Source organism: Narcine bancroftii, unplaced genomic scaffold (genome assembly GCF_036971445.1).
Source record: "Narcine bancroftii isolate sNarBan1 unplaced genomic scaffold, sNarBan1.hap1 Scaffold_293, whole genome shotgun sequence".
In the NCBI taxonomy this organism is placed as follows: domain Eukaryota; kingdom Metazoa; phylum Chordata; class Chondrichthyes; order Torpediniformes; family Narcinidae; genus Narcine; species Narcine bancroftii.
Genome location: NW_027212029.1, coordinates 122,892 through 137,753, shown reverse-complemented (window position 1 = coordinate 137,753; position 14,862 = coordinate 122,892). Strand labels below are relative to the sequence as shown.

At 55.7% G+C, this 14,862-nt stretch overlaps 1 long non-coding RNA gene across 1 annotated transcript; it reads left to right on the top strand.

Annotated features, from left to right (window-relative positions):
• The first annotated feature begins 4,617 nt into the window (after nt 1–4,617).
• Nucleotides 4,618–9,775, top strand: LOC138750886 (uncharacterized). Its single transcript, XR_011349572.1, has 3 exons — nt 4,618–5,171; nt 6,052–6,350; nt 8,861–9,775. It is a non-coding gene; the product is annotated as an uncharacterized lncRNA (long non-coding RNA).
• The last annotated feature ends 5,087 nt before the right edge of the window (nt 9,776–14,862 follow it).

Genomic DNA, 14,862 nt, shown 5'->3' with positions numbered 1-14,862 from the left:
TCTGATTCCCCGCCTCCGTTTCTCCGACTCTGTTTCCCTGCCTCCGATTCCCTGCTTCAGAGTCCCTGGCTCTTTCCATGCCTCTCTTTCCCCACATTTCTTTTCCCCCTTCTGATTCTCCCCCTTTCAATCTCAGCCTCTGATTTCCCACCTCAGAATCCCCACCTCAAATTCCCCGCCTCTGATTCCCCGCCTCTGCTTCCCCGCCTCTGCTTCCCCGCCTCTGCTTCCCCGCCTCTGCTTCCCCGCCTCTGATTCCCCGCCTCTGATTCCCCGCCTCTGATTCCCCGCCTCTGATTTCCCGCCTCTGATTCCCCGCCTCTGATTCCCCGCCTCTGATTCCCCGCCTCTGATTCCCCCCCTCTGAATCCCCGCCTCTCTTTCCCTGCGTCTATTTCCGCGCCTCTTTCCCTGCCTCTCTTTTCCCACATCTCTTTCCCCGCCTCTGATTCCCCGCCTCAGATTCCCCGCCTCTGATACTATCTCTGATTCCCCGCCTCTGATTCCCCGCCTCTGATTCCCCGCCCCTGATTCCCCGCCTCTCTTTCCCTGCCACTATTTTTGTGCCTCCTTCTCTGCCTCTCTTTTCCCACATGTCTTTCCCAGCCTCAGATTCCCCGCCTCAGATTCCCCGCCTCTGAAACCACGACTCTGATTCCCCGCCTCTGATTCCCCGCCTCTGATTCCCCGACTCTGATTCCCCACCTCTGATTCCCCGACTCTGATTCCCCGACTCTGATTCCCCGACTCTGATTCCCCGACTCCGATTCCCTGCTTCAGAGTCTCTGACTCTTTCCCCGCCTCCCTTTCGCCGCCTCTCTTTTCCCACATCTCTATTCCCCCCTCTGATTCCACGCCTCTGATTCCCCGACTCAGATTCCCCACCTCAGATTCCCTGCCTCAGATTCCCTGCCTCTGATTCCCCCCCTCTGATTCCCTGCCTCTGAATCCCCACCTCTGATTCCCCGCCTCTATTTCCTTGCCTCTTTCCCTGCCTCTCTTTCCCCACATCTCTTTCCCCGCCTTGAATTCCCCACATCTGATACCCCGCCTCTCTTTCCCTGCGTCTATTTCCGCGCCTCTTTCCCTGCCTCTCTTTCCCCACATCTATTTTCCGCCCTCTGATTCCCCGCTTCTGATTCCCCGCCTCCGTTCTCCGACGCTGTTTACCTGCCTCCGATTACCTGCTTCAGAGTCCCTGGCTCCTTCCATGCCTCTCTTTCCCTACATATCTTTTCCCCCTTCTGATTCTCCCCCTTTGAATCTCAGCCTCTGATTCCCCACCTCAGATTCCCTGCCTCAGAATCCCCACCTCAGATTCCCCGCCTCTGATTCCCCGCCTCTGCTTCCCCGCCTCTGCTTCCCCGCCTCTGCTTCCCCGCCTCTGATTTCCCGCCTCTGATTCCCCGCCTCTGATTCCCAGCCTATATTTCTCCGACTCTGATTCCCTTCCTCTGTTTCCCTGCCTCCGATTCCCTGCTTCAGAGTCCCTGGCTCTTTCCCTGGCTCTTTCCCTGCCCTTGTTTCCCCACATCTCTTTTCCCCCCTCTGATTCACCCCCTTTTAATTTCAGCCTCTGATTCCCCGCCTCTCTTTCCCTGCCACTATTTTCGTGCCTCTTTCTCTGCCTCTCTTTTCCCACATCTCATTTCCGCCCACTGATTCCCCGCCTCTGATTCCCCGCCTCTGATTCTCCGCCTCTGATTCCCCACCGCTGATTCCCCGACTCTAATTCCCTGACACTGATTCCCCGACTCTGATTCCCCGACTCTGATTCCCCGACTCCGATTCCCTGCTTCAGAGTCTCTGACACTTTCCCCGCCTCCCTTTCGCTGCCTCTCTTTTCCCACATCTCTATTCCCCCCTCTGATTCCACGCCTCTGATTCCCCGCCTCAGATTCCCTGCCTCTGATTCTCCGCCTCTGATTCCCTGCCTCCGATTCCCTGCTTCAGAGTCCCTGGCTCTTTCCATGCCTCTCTTTCCCCACATTTCTTTTCCCCCTTCTGATTCTCCCCCTTTCAATCTCAGCCTCTGATTTCCCACCTCAGAATCCCCACCTCAAATTCCCCGCCTCTGATTCCCTGCCTCTGATTCCCCGCCTCTGCTTCCCCGCCTCTGCTTCCCCGCCTCTGCTTCCCCGCCTCTGCTTCCCCGCCTCTGATTCCCCACCTCAAATTCCCTGCCTCTGATTCCACGCCTCTGAATCCCCGCCTCTGAATCACCGCCTCTGATTCCCCCTCTCTGAATCCCCGCCTATGATTCCCCCCCTCTGAATCCCCGCCTCTGATTCCCCGCCTCTGATTCCCCGCCTCTGATTCCCCACCTCTGATTCCACGCCTCCGTTCCTCTGCCTCTGATTCCCCGACTCCGATTCCCTGCTTCAGAGTCTCTGACTCTTTCCCCGCCTCCCTTTCGCCGCCTCTCTTTTCCCACATCTCTATTCCCCCCTCTGATTCCACGCCTCTGATTCTCCGCCTCTGATTCCCCGCCTCTGATTCCCCGCCTCTGATTCCCCGCCTCTGATTCCCCGCCTCTGATTCCCCACCTCTATTTCCTTGCCTCTTTCCCTGCCTCTCTTTCCCCACATCTCTTTCCCCGCCTCTGATTCCCCGCCTTGAATTCCCCACATCTGATACTCCGCCTCTCTTTCCCTGCGTCTATTTCCGCGCCTCTTTCCCTGCCTCTCTTTCCCCACATCTCTTTTCCGCCCTCTGATTCCCCGCTTCTGATTCCCCGCCTCCGTTTCTCCGACTCTGTTTCCCTGCCTCCGATTCCCTGCTTCAGAGTCCCTGGCTCTTTCCATGCCTCTCTTTCCCCACATTTCTTTTCCCCCTTCTGATTCTCCCCCTTTCAATCTCAGCCTCTGATTTCCCACCTCAGAATCCCTGCCTCAAATTCCCTGCCTCTGATTCCACGCCTCTGAATCCCCGCCTCTGATTCTCCGCCTCTGATTCCCCGCCTCTGATTCCCCGCCTCTGATTCCCCACCTCAAATTCCCTGCCTCTGATTCCACGCCTCTGAATCCCCGCCTCTGAATCACCGCCTCTGATTCCCCCTCTCTGAATCCCCGCCTCTGATTCCCCGCCTCTGATTCCCCGCCTCTGATTCCCCGCCTCTGATTCCCCGCCTCTGATTTGCCACCTCTCATTTCCCGCCTCTCTTTCCGTGCCTCTTTCCCCGCCTCTCTTTCCGTGCCTCTTTCCTGGCCTCTCTTTCCCCACATCTCTTTTCCGCCCTCTGATTCTCCACCTCCGTTTCTCCGCCTCTGATTCCCCGCCTCTGTGTCCCCGCCTCTGATTCCCCACCCCTGATTCACCGCCTCTTTCCCTGCCACTATTTTTGTGCCTCCTTCTCTGCCTCTCTTTTCCCACATCTCTTTTCCCGCCTCTGATTCCCCGCCTCAGATTCCCCGCCTCTGATACCATGACTCTGATTCCCCGCCTCTGATTCCCCGCCTCTGATTTCCCGCCTATGTTTTCCCGTGTCTGATTCCCCACCTCTGATTAACCACCTCTCTTTCCCTCCATCTATTTCCGTGCCTCTTTCTCTGCCTCTCTTTCCCCACATCTCTGTTCCCCCCTCTGATTCCCCGCCTCTAATTTCCTGCCTCTGATTCCCCACGTCTGATACCCTGCCTCTATTTCCCTGCGTTTTTTCCGCACCTCCTTCTCTGCCTCTCATTCCCCACATCTCTTTTCCGTCCTCTGATTCCCCACCTCTGATTCCCCGAATCTGATTCCCCGTCTTTGATTCCCTGCTTCAGAGTCCCTGGCTCTTTCCCCGCCTCTCTTTCCCCGCCTCTCTTTTCCCCCCTCTGAATCCCCGCCTCTGATTCCCCGTCTCTCATTCCCCGTCTCTCTTTCCCTACCTTGATTTCTCCACCACTCTTTCCTCTATTCTTATTCCAACCATCTGTTCCAACGCCTCTGTTTCCCTTCCTGTTTTGCCGCCTCCGTTTCCCCGCCTCTGTTTGTCTCCCTCCGTTTCACCCCCTCCGTTTCCACTTCGATATTTCCATCCCTCTGTTTCCCTACTTTGCTTTCTCCTCCTCTGTTTCCCCACCTGCTGTGGCAGATCTGCATCTGGACGCCTGGAGTGAATGGTGTATGCCTGGCTGTCTGATCTGCAGAGGAGATGTCCCGGTGACTGGAGTGAACCTGGCCTGGAGGTTCCCGAGTCTGTGCCATTGTTGGGACTTTTTTCTTCTCGTTATATAGGTGCATTTTAGTCTTGTGTAGTTTTGATCTTTTATCTGGAGTTGAAATGGCATCTTGTGTTGCCTGATGTGGAATCACAGTTTGCTGGTTAGCATTGTAGTTTCTGGAGGCTGTCATTTCATTTTTAAACTGTGTCCTGGTTTTAAATGACAATACAGGCTACTACTCTTCTTCTATCCATATCTTTTAAATATCCCCACTGTCTCAGTGGACACCCCCTCTGCAAATTCCTCCCTTTCTATAGCTGGGATACTATCCCTGACCAGTAACATTATTCGCCCCCCACCCCACTACCCCTCATTCTATTCCTTTTAAACCCAAACCCTAGGACCTGCATCAGCAAATCCTGCCCTTCCTCCAACCAAGACTCTGTAACAGTCACAACATCATAGTTGTACATACTGATCCATGCTCAAAGTTCATCCCCTTTATTCCTTGCATTGAAATAGACATTTCAAACCCTCTGACTGACTCCATCTGTTTTTTTCCTCTGCCTGTCTTTTTTTTTGACAAACTCAGAACATGTCCCCTCATGCTTTTGAACTTCTGCTCTCATATTGTGGTTCCCGTCCCCCTGCCAAACTGCCATCTGGTATCCAAGGAAAGCATCCTGACTGGTCCCCATCTGTTTCCAACAGGTGTCAATCACACCGGAGCCCAAGAAGAGTGTAATCACCTGCCTGAATGACTATCGACCAGTTGCACTTGCATTAACAGTGAAGAAGTGTTTGGAAAGGCTCCTGTCTGAGTGGTGATGTGGATCCATTCCAGTTCGCCTCTCATAATAACAGCAGATGTTGTCTTACTGGCCCTACACCAATCCCTGGAGCACCTGAACAGTAAAGATGCTCTTTATCAACTACAGCTCGGCATTTAACACCATCATCCCCTCCAAACTGACCAGCAAACTCCAAGACCTGGGAGTTAACACCTCCAGACCACAATCAGTGAAGGTTGGTAAGAATATCCCCTCCACGATCTCCATCAGTACCAGAGCACCACAGGGCTGTGTTCTTAGCCCCCACTCTACTCACTTTACACCCACGACTGTGTGGCTCGGTACATCAACAATATCCCCTCCAAATTTGCTGACGATACCACGGACGTGGGTTGTATAAAGGAAGGGGATGAGTCCACATGCAGGAGGGAGTTTGAAAACCGAGCTGAATGGTGCATCAACAACAACCTCGCACTCAATGTCACCAAAACCAAGGAGTTGATTGTTGAGTTCAGGAATGGAAAGCCAGAGGTTTAAAATCCAGTGATGATTGGGGGATCAGGGGTGGAGAGGGTGAGCGAATTTAGGTTCTTGGGAGTCACCATCTCAAAAATTCTTCCTGGACCCAACACCAATGTCCTCGTGAAGAAAGCATGTCAGCGCCTCTAATTCCTCAGGGGTTTGTGGAGGTTTGGGATGACACCAGAAACCCTGGCAAATTTTGACAGAGATGTGGTGGAAAGTGTGCTGACTGGCTGCATCATGGTCTGGTATGGGGACACCAATACCCCTGAGAATAAAGCCCTCCAAAAGGTCGTGGACACAGCCCAGGACATCACAGACAAAACTCTCCCCACTATTGAGTTTATCGACAGGGAATGGTGCTGTCAGAAAACATCAGCAATCACCAAAGATCCACACTCTCTCTTTCTCTTCTCACTGCTGCCATCAGGAAAGAATTCTCGGTGCCTCAAGACTCACACCCCCAGGTTCAGGAACAGCTGCTCTCCCTCCACCTTCAGACTCCTCAACAACAAACTCAATCAGGAACTCATTTCAGGACTCTTGCAGCACTTTATTGATTTTCTTTGTTTTCAATTCTTTTATCTTTCCAGGTTTCCACTGAACCGTTTATTTTTGCACGACCCATTCGTGGTAATTCGGCCGTGTCCACAGAAAAAAGGGAATCTCAGGGTTGGATGTGATGTCGAGTATGTTCTCTGCCAATCAATGGGAAATCTCCAAATCTTCAATCTTGGTGCAAACCAACCATTACTGTCCAAGCTGCAGATTGCAAGGGCTGTAAAGTGCTGCCACCGCCTGTTCACACTGAGTACTGCATGCATGAAGCAAGGGAGAGAGAGAGATCTAGGTATAATACCACCACCTGGTGTCCGGACTCGCGAACTACAGGGTACATGATTTTTATTTTTCATGGGAGTGTTGGAGAATGAGAGGAGACTTGATTAAGGTTAACAAAATAGAGCAAGATGGATAATATGGAGCTCCAATGCACAGGGAGGTCTCACCTGTGAAGGAGCAAGTGTGAGATCTCCCAGTTCATTCTTGCTCGGGCAGTGGTGGCCAATTGCAAGACAGCTCCAATTAGGGGAAGAGAATATGCTGTTTCAGGTCATGGGTTTGAAACGGTTTCCCCAGTTGTGCCATTCAGACTCAAGAGAGCAGATACTTGCAGACAGGTAGGAAACCTAGTTTTATTGTGGAGAATTGCTTGTTTTTTGGGGTGAAGGTTGTTTGTGGTCTGAGATTCTTAAATACTTTACAATGGAAGCAGCAATTTTCCTTGTGCCTGATTGCTACATAGCAGTTAAAATGTCTCAAATCTATCCCTCAGCCAGTACTTTTGGTCATTGATTTGGAGTGATGGCTTGGCAATATTTATAGCATGGTGAGTCCAAAGCTCTCAAAGTGACAATGTGGAAGGAGTTTGTCTGTTCTTTGTGTTTTCTGCCACCCTTGAGAACTTAAAAAGTGCCGTGAATTGTGGTATTGGTGAGACACAAGCTTGTTTTGCCCTCTTTTTGTTCTGTATGTCTATAAAGTTTCAGTTTAGGGATAAAATGTCCAGATACTGTTCTGTTCAAAAGTCTAGTAACCAAATCTGATTCTCCCGAGTTCTTGTCATAGATATGTATCATGAAGCCTGTTTTGCAGCAGTCGTGTTGCATTAGAGGTGCACATACAATTTTCAAAAATAATGAGTTTGAAACCAGAAAAAGATCAGGTCGTGCCCAAAGGTTCATCTGTGCTGTTGAATTGAATTGATGGCCCCAGGACCAGAATGTGCACTTCCACCCCATGGCCTTGAGCTTCCCAAATCGCCAATGAACTTACGGCCCCCTTGAGCTGTGGAGTGTGGGAGGAAATCCACACAGACACCGAGAGGATGTAGAAACTTCTTGCAGTCAGTGCTGATTTGATCCTGGGGTGACTCGTGCTGGAGAGGTGGGACTACTGTCCTGCCTTCACCTTGTGATGGCTGATTTTTGTCTGTTGGTGGATGGAGGTCTGACATGATATTCCCTTGGCCTTGAGGGAAAGAAGAGTAGAAATTGCAAGGGCTCTGACAGAAATATTTAAAACCTGTTTATCCACGGGTGAGGTGCCAGAGGAATGGATGTAATCTAATGTTCCTTTGTTTAAAAACGGCTTCAAAAGCCAACCAGGTGAGCCTGACAGTGATAGGTTAATTATTGGAGGGTAATCAGAGAGTACCTCGAAAAGTATCTGTTCAAATAGCAGGCCTTAATCAACCATAGCATAGAATACTGGAGTCGGGCAGTGAGGTTGAGACTAGACAAGGTATTGGTGAGGCCCTGTTGAGAGTACTGTGTGCAGTTCTGGTCACCAGATGAGAGGAAAGCTATCAACAAAGTCGAGAGGGTGCAGAGAAGATTTACGTCAATGTTACCTGGATATCAGCAACTAGATTACAAAGAAAGATTGAGCAAATGATGTCTTTATTCTTTGGATTGTAGATGGTTGAGAGGGGATTTGATTGAGGTCTTTAAAATTACTAGGAGGATAGAACGAATTGATGTGGAGAGACTTTTTTCATTGCGGGGAGCAGAGATTGAAACAGGAGGTATTGAGTTAAGAGGCAAAAGTTTGGAAGTAACATGAGGGGGATCTTCTTGACTCAGAGTGGTGGTTCAGTGGAGTGAGCTTCCGGGAGAAATAGTGGCGGCTGGGTCCATTTTGTCATTTCAGGGAAAATTGGAGGGGAGGGGAATGCAGAGAGGTGGTACGAGAGGAGAGTATTTAGTTCAGTGCAGACAAGAAGGGCCAAATGACCTGTTTCTGTGCTGTAATTGTTATAGGGGTAAAATGTGTGGCAGTAACTTGGAAGTCCGATGCGTATTTGGGAATGGGTCGATGGCCACACTGAAATAGCCCGTTGTATCCCACTTGAAATAATTACATCGAATTCACGGAACAAATTTGAATTTCTCTTTTGAAGATTTGGGATGTGTATTTACTAATTGTAGGAATTAAGTTTTAATCACCCAACACGAACTTTCTGACTCCTATTAACCAAGAAAAGCAAGATTTTATTTGAGAGTTTTGCTCAATTTTTATAAATACTATCTAGATGTTTTCTCTCTTTATTGTTTTCTATTGGGCAGCTGTGGGAGGGGTTACTTTTTAAATCACTATGCATTAATTTTATCTTATTTTCAAAGAAGAAATTTAAGTTTTTTAATGCATATGTTAAATTAAATGTAAAAATGTTACAAATAAGATAAATGAAGAATTGTTTCAGGAACTGGCAATCTTCCACGAGTGCCATTAACTCCAGGCAGCAGGAATATGTGAACGAAACACAAAACTGGCCAGAACAACTGAGGAAACACGGCTAAAAGTGCCCAAAAAGGTGCTGATGCCATCTTGATTTTAACGTAGGTGACACCGAGGAATGCGTTGGGGCAGAGATGGTCTATGGACAGCCAATACGGACGCCTTGGGGAACAAAGCCTGCACCATCAGTAGGGATGGACAATGGTGGGTAATGAATAAGCACATATTAGAGACACTGAGAGAGAGACACACACATACCCAGACAGACACACACACACAGACACAGAGAGACAGATACACACACACACGGACACACATGCACACAGAGAGACACACACAGAAACACACACAGACAGAGAGAGAGACACTGACAGCGAGACAGAGAGACAGACAGACACACACAGACAGAGACACACACAGACAGATAGACACACACAGACGGAGAGAGACACACACAGACGGAGAGAGAGACACTGACAGAGAGACAGACAGACACACACAGACAGAGACACAGACAGACAGATAGACACACATAGACGGAGAGAGACACACACAGACGGAGAGAGAGAGACACACAAACAGAGACAGAGAGACACACATAGAGACAGAGAGAGATACACACACGACAGAGAGACAGACACACACACAGACAGAGACAGACACACAGAGAGACAGAGACACACACAGACACAGAGACACGCAGATACAGAGACACACACAGATACACAGACAGAGAGAGAGACACACACACATACAGACACAGAGACACTCATTTAGACAGAGGGAGAGAGACACACAGACAGTGACACACACAGAGACACAGAGAGAGACACACACACAAACAGACAGAGAGACACCGAGAGAGACACACACATACCCAGACAGACAGACACACACACAGACACAGAGAGACAGATACACAGACACACACACACAGAAACACACACAGACAGAGACAGAGAGAGAGACACTGACAGCGAGAGAGACAGAGAGACACACACAGACAGACACACACAGACAGACACACACAGACAGACACACACAGACAGACACACACAGACAGAGAGACACAGACAGAGAGAGACACAGAAAGAGAGAGAGACACAGACAGAGAGAGAGACACAGACAGAGAGAGACACACAGACAGAGAGACACACAGACAGAGAGACACACAGACAGAGAGACACACAGACAGAGAGAGTCACACACAGTCGTAGTGACACACACACACACACAGACAGAGAGAGAGAGAGACCCCTTGGTTGTGCCCTTCACCTTCGCACTTAACTCCCTCGTCTCTCCTGGCAGGATCTCATCACCTTTCCTACCCTTGGACCATGACATCTGTCTGCTCATCCTCCTTCCTGAGAATGGTGTGAACTCTACCTAGAAACACCACAGCAAAGAAAAGAGACCCTTCAGCCCTTCTCGTCCATGGTGAAATATCATTCTGCCAGTCTCGTCGACCTGCACCCAGTCCCTAACCCTCCTGACTCCCCACATCCATGGATCTCTGCAATTGATTCTTAAAACGTAAGAGTTTGAATGTTAAATGGTACACCATTGAGGAGTGTTGTCAAACAAAGGGATTGAGGAACTGTGGTACAGAACTGCCCGAAAGTGGAGTCCCATGTGGAGATGGGGGGGGGGGTGGTGGGGGGAGTGAAGAAAGCTTCTGGTATTTTGGCCTTCAGAAATGAGAGGATTGAGTGCAGGAGGTGGGAGGCCACGAGGAAGTTGGACGAGGCATGGGTGAGGCCAACTTGGGAACATTGTGTGCCGTTTGGGTGGCTGGAGGAGAGGAAGGATAGGAATGAGACAGCGCGTCGAGGAGAGGGACAAGAAGGTGTTCTGGCTTTCGGGGTTTGAGTTCCAGGGGAAGGTTGGACAGGCTGGGACTTTATTCCCTGGAGCGTAGAAGATTGAGGAAGATTTGAAAATTGTGAGGGGGGACGGATCGTGTCCATGGGGACAGGCTGTTTCCAAGGAGAGTGAGAGAGATTCAAAGAGGAGGACATGGATTGAGATTGAAGGGGGATTTTCTTCCCTCAGAGGGGGGTGGGAGCGTGGAATGAGTTTTGGGCCAAGGTGGTGGAGGTGGGATGGACTGGAATCTTGGGGGGGAATGTGGGGCAGGTCCTGGTGTGGAAATGTGCAGCCTGAAGGGGAGATGGACTGGAGGCCCGAGGCAGCTCTCGGCCCCTTCCCCAGTGGGACTGGGCTGGCAAGAGATCCCGTGGAGGGGTGGCTCAAGCTCTCGCGAGAGCGACCCCTGGGGGCCGCCATGTTGTTGATCTTTCCCGCCTTTGGAGCAGTTGGTCTCGAGCGGGAGAGGTTCGTGTCGGTGCTTCACGGGCGGGAATCGGGGCATTTTGGGAGCGAGACCAGGGAGGAGGGAGTTTCCACGGGTCGCCCTTTGGGTCCGGGGCGGCCGGAGCTCGGAGGGGAACTGGCGGGGAGATGGTTGTGAGGTGGGGCCGGGGAACCGTGAGGGAGTTTGTGGCGGGGTGACATTAGGGTGTGTGGTAGTCGGGGACCCGCGAGGCTGAGGGGGGTCGGGGCCCGAGAGGCTGAAGGGGGGCTCGGGGCCCGCGAGGTTGAGCGGGGTCGGGGTCCGTGAGGCTGAGGGGGGGGTCGGGGCCCGCGAGGCTGAGGGGGGGGTCGTGGCCCGCGAGGCTGAGGGGGGGGTCGGGGCCCGCGAGGCTGAGGGGGGGGGTCGGGGCCCGCGAGGCTGAGAGGGGGGGGTCGGGTCCGCGAGGCTGAGGGGGGGAGGGGGACCCGCGAGACTGAGGGGGCCCGCGAGTCTGAGGGGAGTCGGGGCCCGCGAGGCTGAGGGGGGTCGGGGGACCCGCGAGGCTGAGGGGGGTCGGGGGACCCGCGAGGCTGAGGGGGGTCGGGGGACCCGCGAGTCTGAGGGGGGTCGGGGGACCCGCGAGGCTGAGGCGGGGTTCGGGGGACCTGCGAGGCTGAGGGGGGTCGGGGGACCCGCGAGGCTGAGGCGGGGGTCGGTGACCCGCGAGGTTGAGAGGGGGGGGTCGGGGACCCGCGAGGCTGAGGGGGGGTGTCGGGGACACGCGAGGCTGAGGGGTGGGTGTCGGGGACCCGCGAGGCTGAGGGGGGCGTCGGGGACCCGCGAGGCTGAGGGGGGCGTCGGGGACCCGCGAGGCTGAGGGGGGGTCAGGGAATCGCGAGGCTGAGGGGGGCAGGGGAATGGTGAGGCTGCTGGGAGAGGGGACAAGGACCCAGAAGGGTGAGGGGGTCCCGCCAGAGGGGTGAGGGTGATCAGGACCCAGAGGGGTGAGGGTGATCAGGACCCAGAAAGGTGAGGGTGATCAGGACCCAGAGGGGTGAGGTTGATCAGGACCCAGAGGGGTGAGGGTGATCAGGACCCAGAGGGGTGAGGGTGATCAGGACCCAGAAGGGTGAGGGTGATCAGGACCCAGAAGGCTGAGGGGGGACGGGGACCCAAAGGCTGAGGGGGGACGGGGACCCAGAAGGCTGAGGGGGGACGGGGACCCAGAAGGCTGAGGGGGGACGGGGACCCAGAAGGCTGAGGGGGGACGGGGACCCAGAAGGCTGAGGGGGGACGGGGACCCAGAAGGCTGAGGGGGTCGGGGACCCAGAAGGCTGAGGGGTGACGGGGACGGGGACCCAGAAGGCTGAGGGGGGACGGGGACGGGGTCCCAGAAGGCTGAGGGGGAACTGGGACGGGGACCCAGAAGGCTGAGGGGGAACTGGGACCCAGAAGGCTGAGGGAGGACGGAGACCCAGAAGGCTGAGCGAGGGCGTGGACCCAGAAGGCTGAGGGGGGACGGGGACCCAGAAGGCTGAGGGGGAACTGGGACCCAGAAGGCTGAGGGGGGACGGAGACCCAGAAGGCTGAGGGGAGAACGTGGACCCACAAGCCTGAGGGGGGACGGGGACCCACAAGCCTGAGTGGGGACGGGGACCCACAAGCCTGAGGGGGTACGGGGACCCACAAGCCTGAGGGGATACGGGGACCCACATGGCTGAGGCGGGACGGGGACCCACAAGGCTGAGGGGGGACGGGGACCCAGAAGGCTGAGGGGGGACGGGGACCCACAAGCCTGAGGGGGTACGGGGACCCACAAGCCTGAGGGGATACGGGGACCCACATGGCTGAGGCGGGACGGGGACCCACAAGGCTGAGGGGGGACGGGGACCCAGAAGGCTGAGGGGGGACGGGGACCCAGAAGGCTGAGGGGGGACGGGGACCCAGAAGGCTGAGGGGGGACGGGGACCCAGAAGGCTGAGGGGGGACGGGGACCCAGAAGGCTGAGGGGGGACGGGGACCCAGAAGGCTGAGGGGGGAGAGGGATCGGGATCCAAAAGGCTGAGGGGGGACGGGGACGGGGTTCCAGAGGGCTGAGGGGGGACGGGGTCCCAGAAGGCTGAGGGGGGATGGGGACCCAGAAGGCTGAGACCCAAAAGGCTGAGGGGGGATGGGGACGGGGATCCAGAGGGCTGAGGGGGGACAGGGACCCAGAAGGCTGTGGGGGGACGGGGACCTAGACGGCTGAGGGGGGACGGGGATCCAGAAAGCTGAGCGGGAGGGCGACCCAGAAGGTTGAGAGGGGACGGGGACCCGGAAGGCTGTGTGGGGACGGGGACCCAGAAGGCTGAGGGGGGACCGGGACCCAGAAGGCTGAGGGGGGACGGGTAGCCAGAAGGCTGAGGGGGGACGGGGATCCAGAGGGCTGAGGGGGGACGCAGACCCAGAAGATTGAGGGTGACTGGGACCCAGAAGGCTGAGGCGGGACGGGGACGGGGACGGGGACCCAGAAGGCTGAGTGGGACGGCGACCCAGAAGGCTGAGAGGGGACGGGGACCCAGAAGGCTGTGTGGGGACGGGGACCCAGAAGGATGAGGGGGGACCGGGACCCAGAAGGCTGAGGGGGGACGGGGACCTAGAAGGCTGAGGGGGGACGGGGACCTAGAAGGCTGAGGGGGGACGGGGACCCAGAAGGCTGAGGGGGGACGGGGACCCAGAAGGCTGAGGGGGGACGGGGACCCAGAAGGCTGAGGGGGGACGGGGACCCTGAAGGCTGAGGGGGGACGGGGACCCTGAAGGCTGAGGGGGGACGGGGACCCACAAGGCTGAGGGGGGACGGGGACCAAGAATGCTGAGGGTGGACGGAGACCCAGAAGGCTGAGGGGGGACGGGACCCAGAAGGCTGAGGGGGGAGAGGGACAGGGATCCAAAAGGCTGAGAGGGACGGGGATCCAAAAGGCTGAGGGGGGACGGGGACGGGGATCCAGAGGGCTGAGGGGGGACGGGGACCCAGAAGGCTGAGGGGGGACGGGGACCCAGAAGGCTGAGATCCAAAAAGCTGAGGGGGGACGGGGACGGGGATCCAGAGGGCTGAGGGGGGACGGGGACCCTGAAGGCTGTGGGGGGACGGGGACCCAGACGGCTGAGGGGGGACGGGGACCCAGAAGGCTGAGGGGGACGGCGACCCAGAGGCTGAGAGGGGACGGCGAGCCAGAAGGCTGTGTGGGGACGGGGACCCAGAAGGCTGAGGGGGGACCGGGACCCAGAAGGCTGAGGGGGACGGGGACCCAGAAGGCTGAGGGGGAACGGGGACCCAGAAGGCTGAGGGGGGACGTGGACCCAGAAGGCTGAGGGGGGACGGGGACCCAGAAGGCTGAGGAGGGACCGGTTCCCAGAAGGCTGAGGGGGGACTGGGACCCAGAAGGCTGAGGGGGGACGGGGACGGGGACCCAGAAGGCTGAGGGGGGACGGGGACCGAGAAGGCTGAGGGGGGACGGGGACCCAGAAGGCTGAGGGGGGACGGGGACCCAGAAGGCTGAGGGGCGACGGGGACCCAGAAGGCTGAGGTGGGACGTGGACCCAGAAGGCTGAGGGGGGACGGGGACCCAGAAGGCTGAGGAGGGACGGGGACCCAGAAGGCTGAGGGGGGACGGGGACCCAGAAGGCTGAGGGCGGATGGGGACGGTGACCTAGAAGTCTGAGGGGGAACGGGGACCCAGAAGGCTGAGGGGGGACGGGGACCCCAGAAGGCTGAGGGGGTACGGGGACGGGGACCCAGCAGGCTCAGGGGGGACGGGGACCCAGAAGGCTCAGG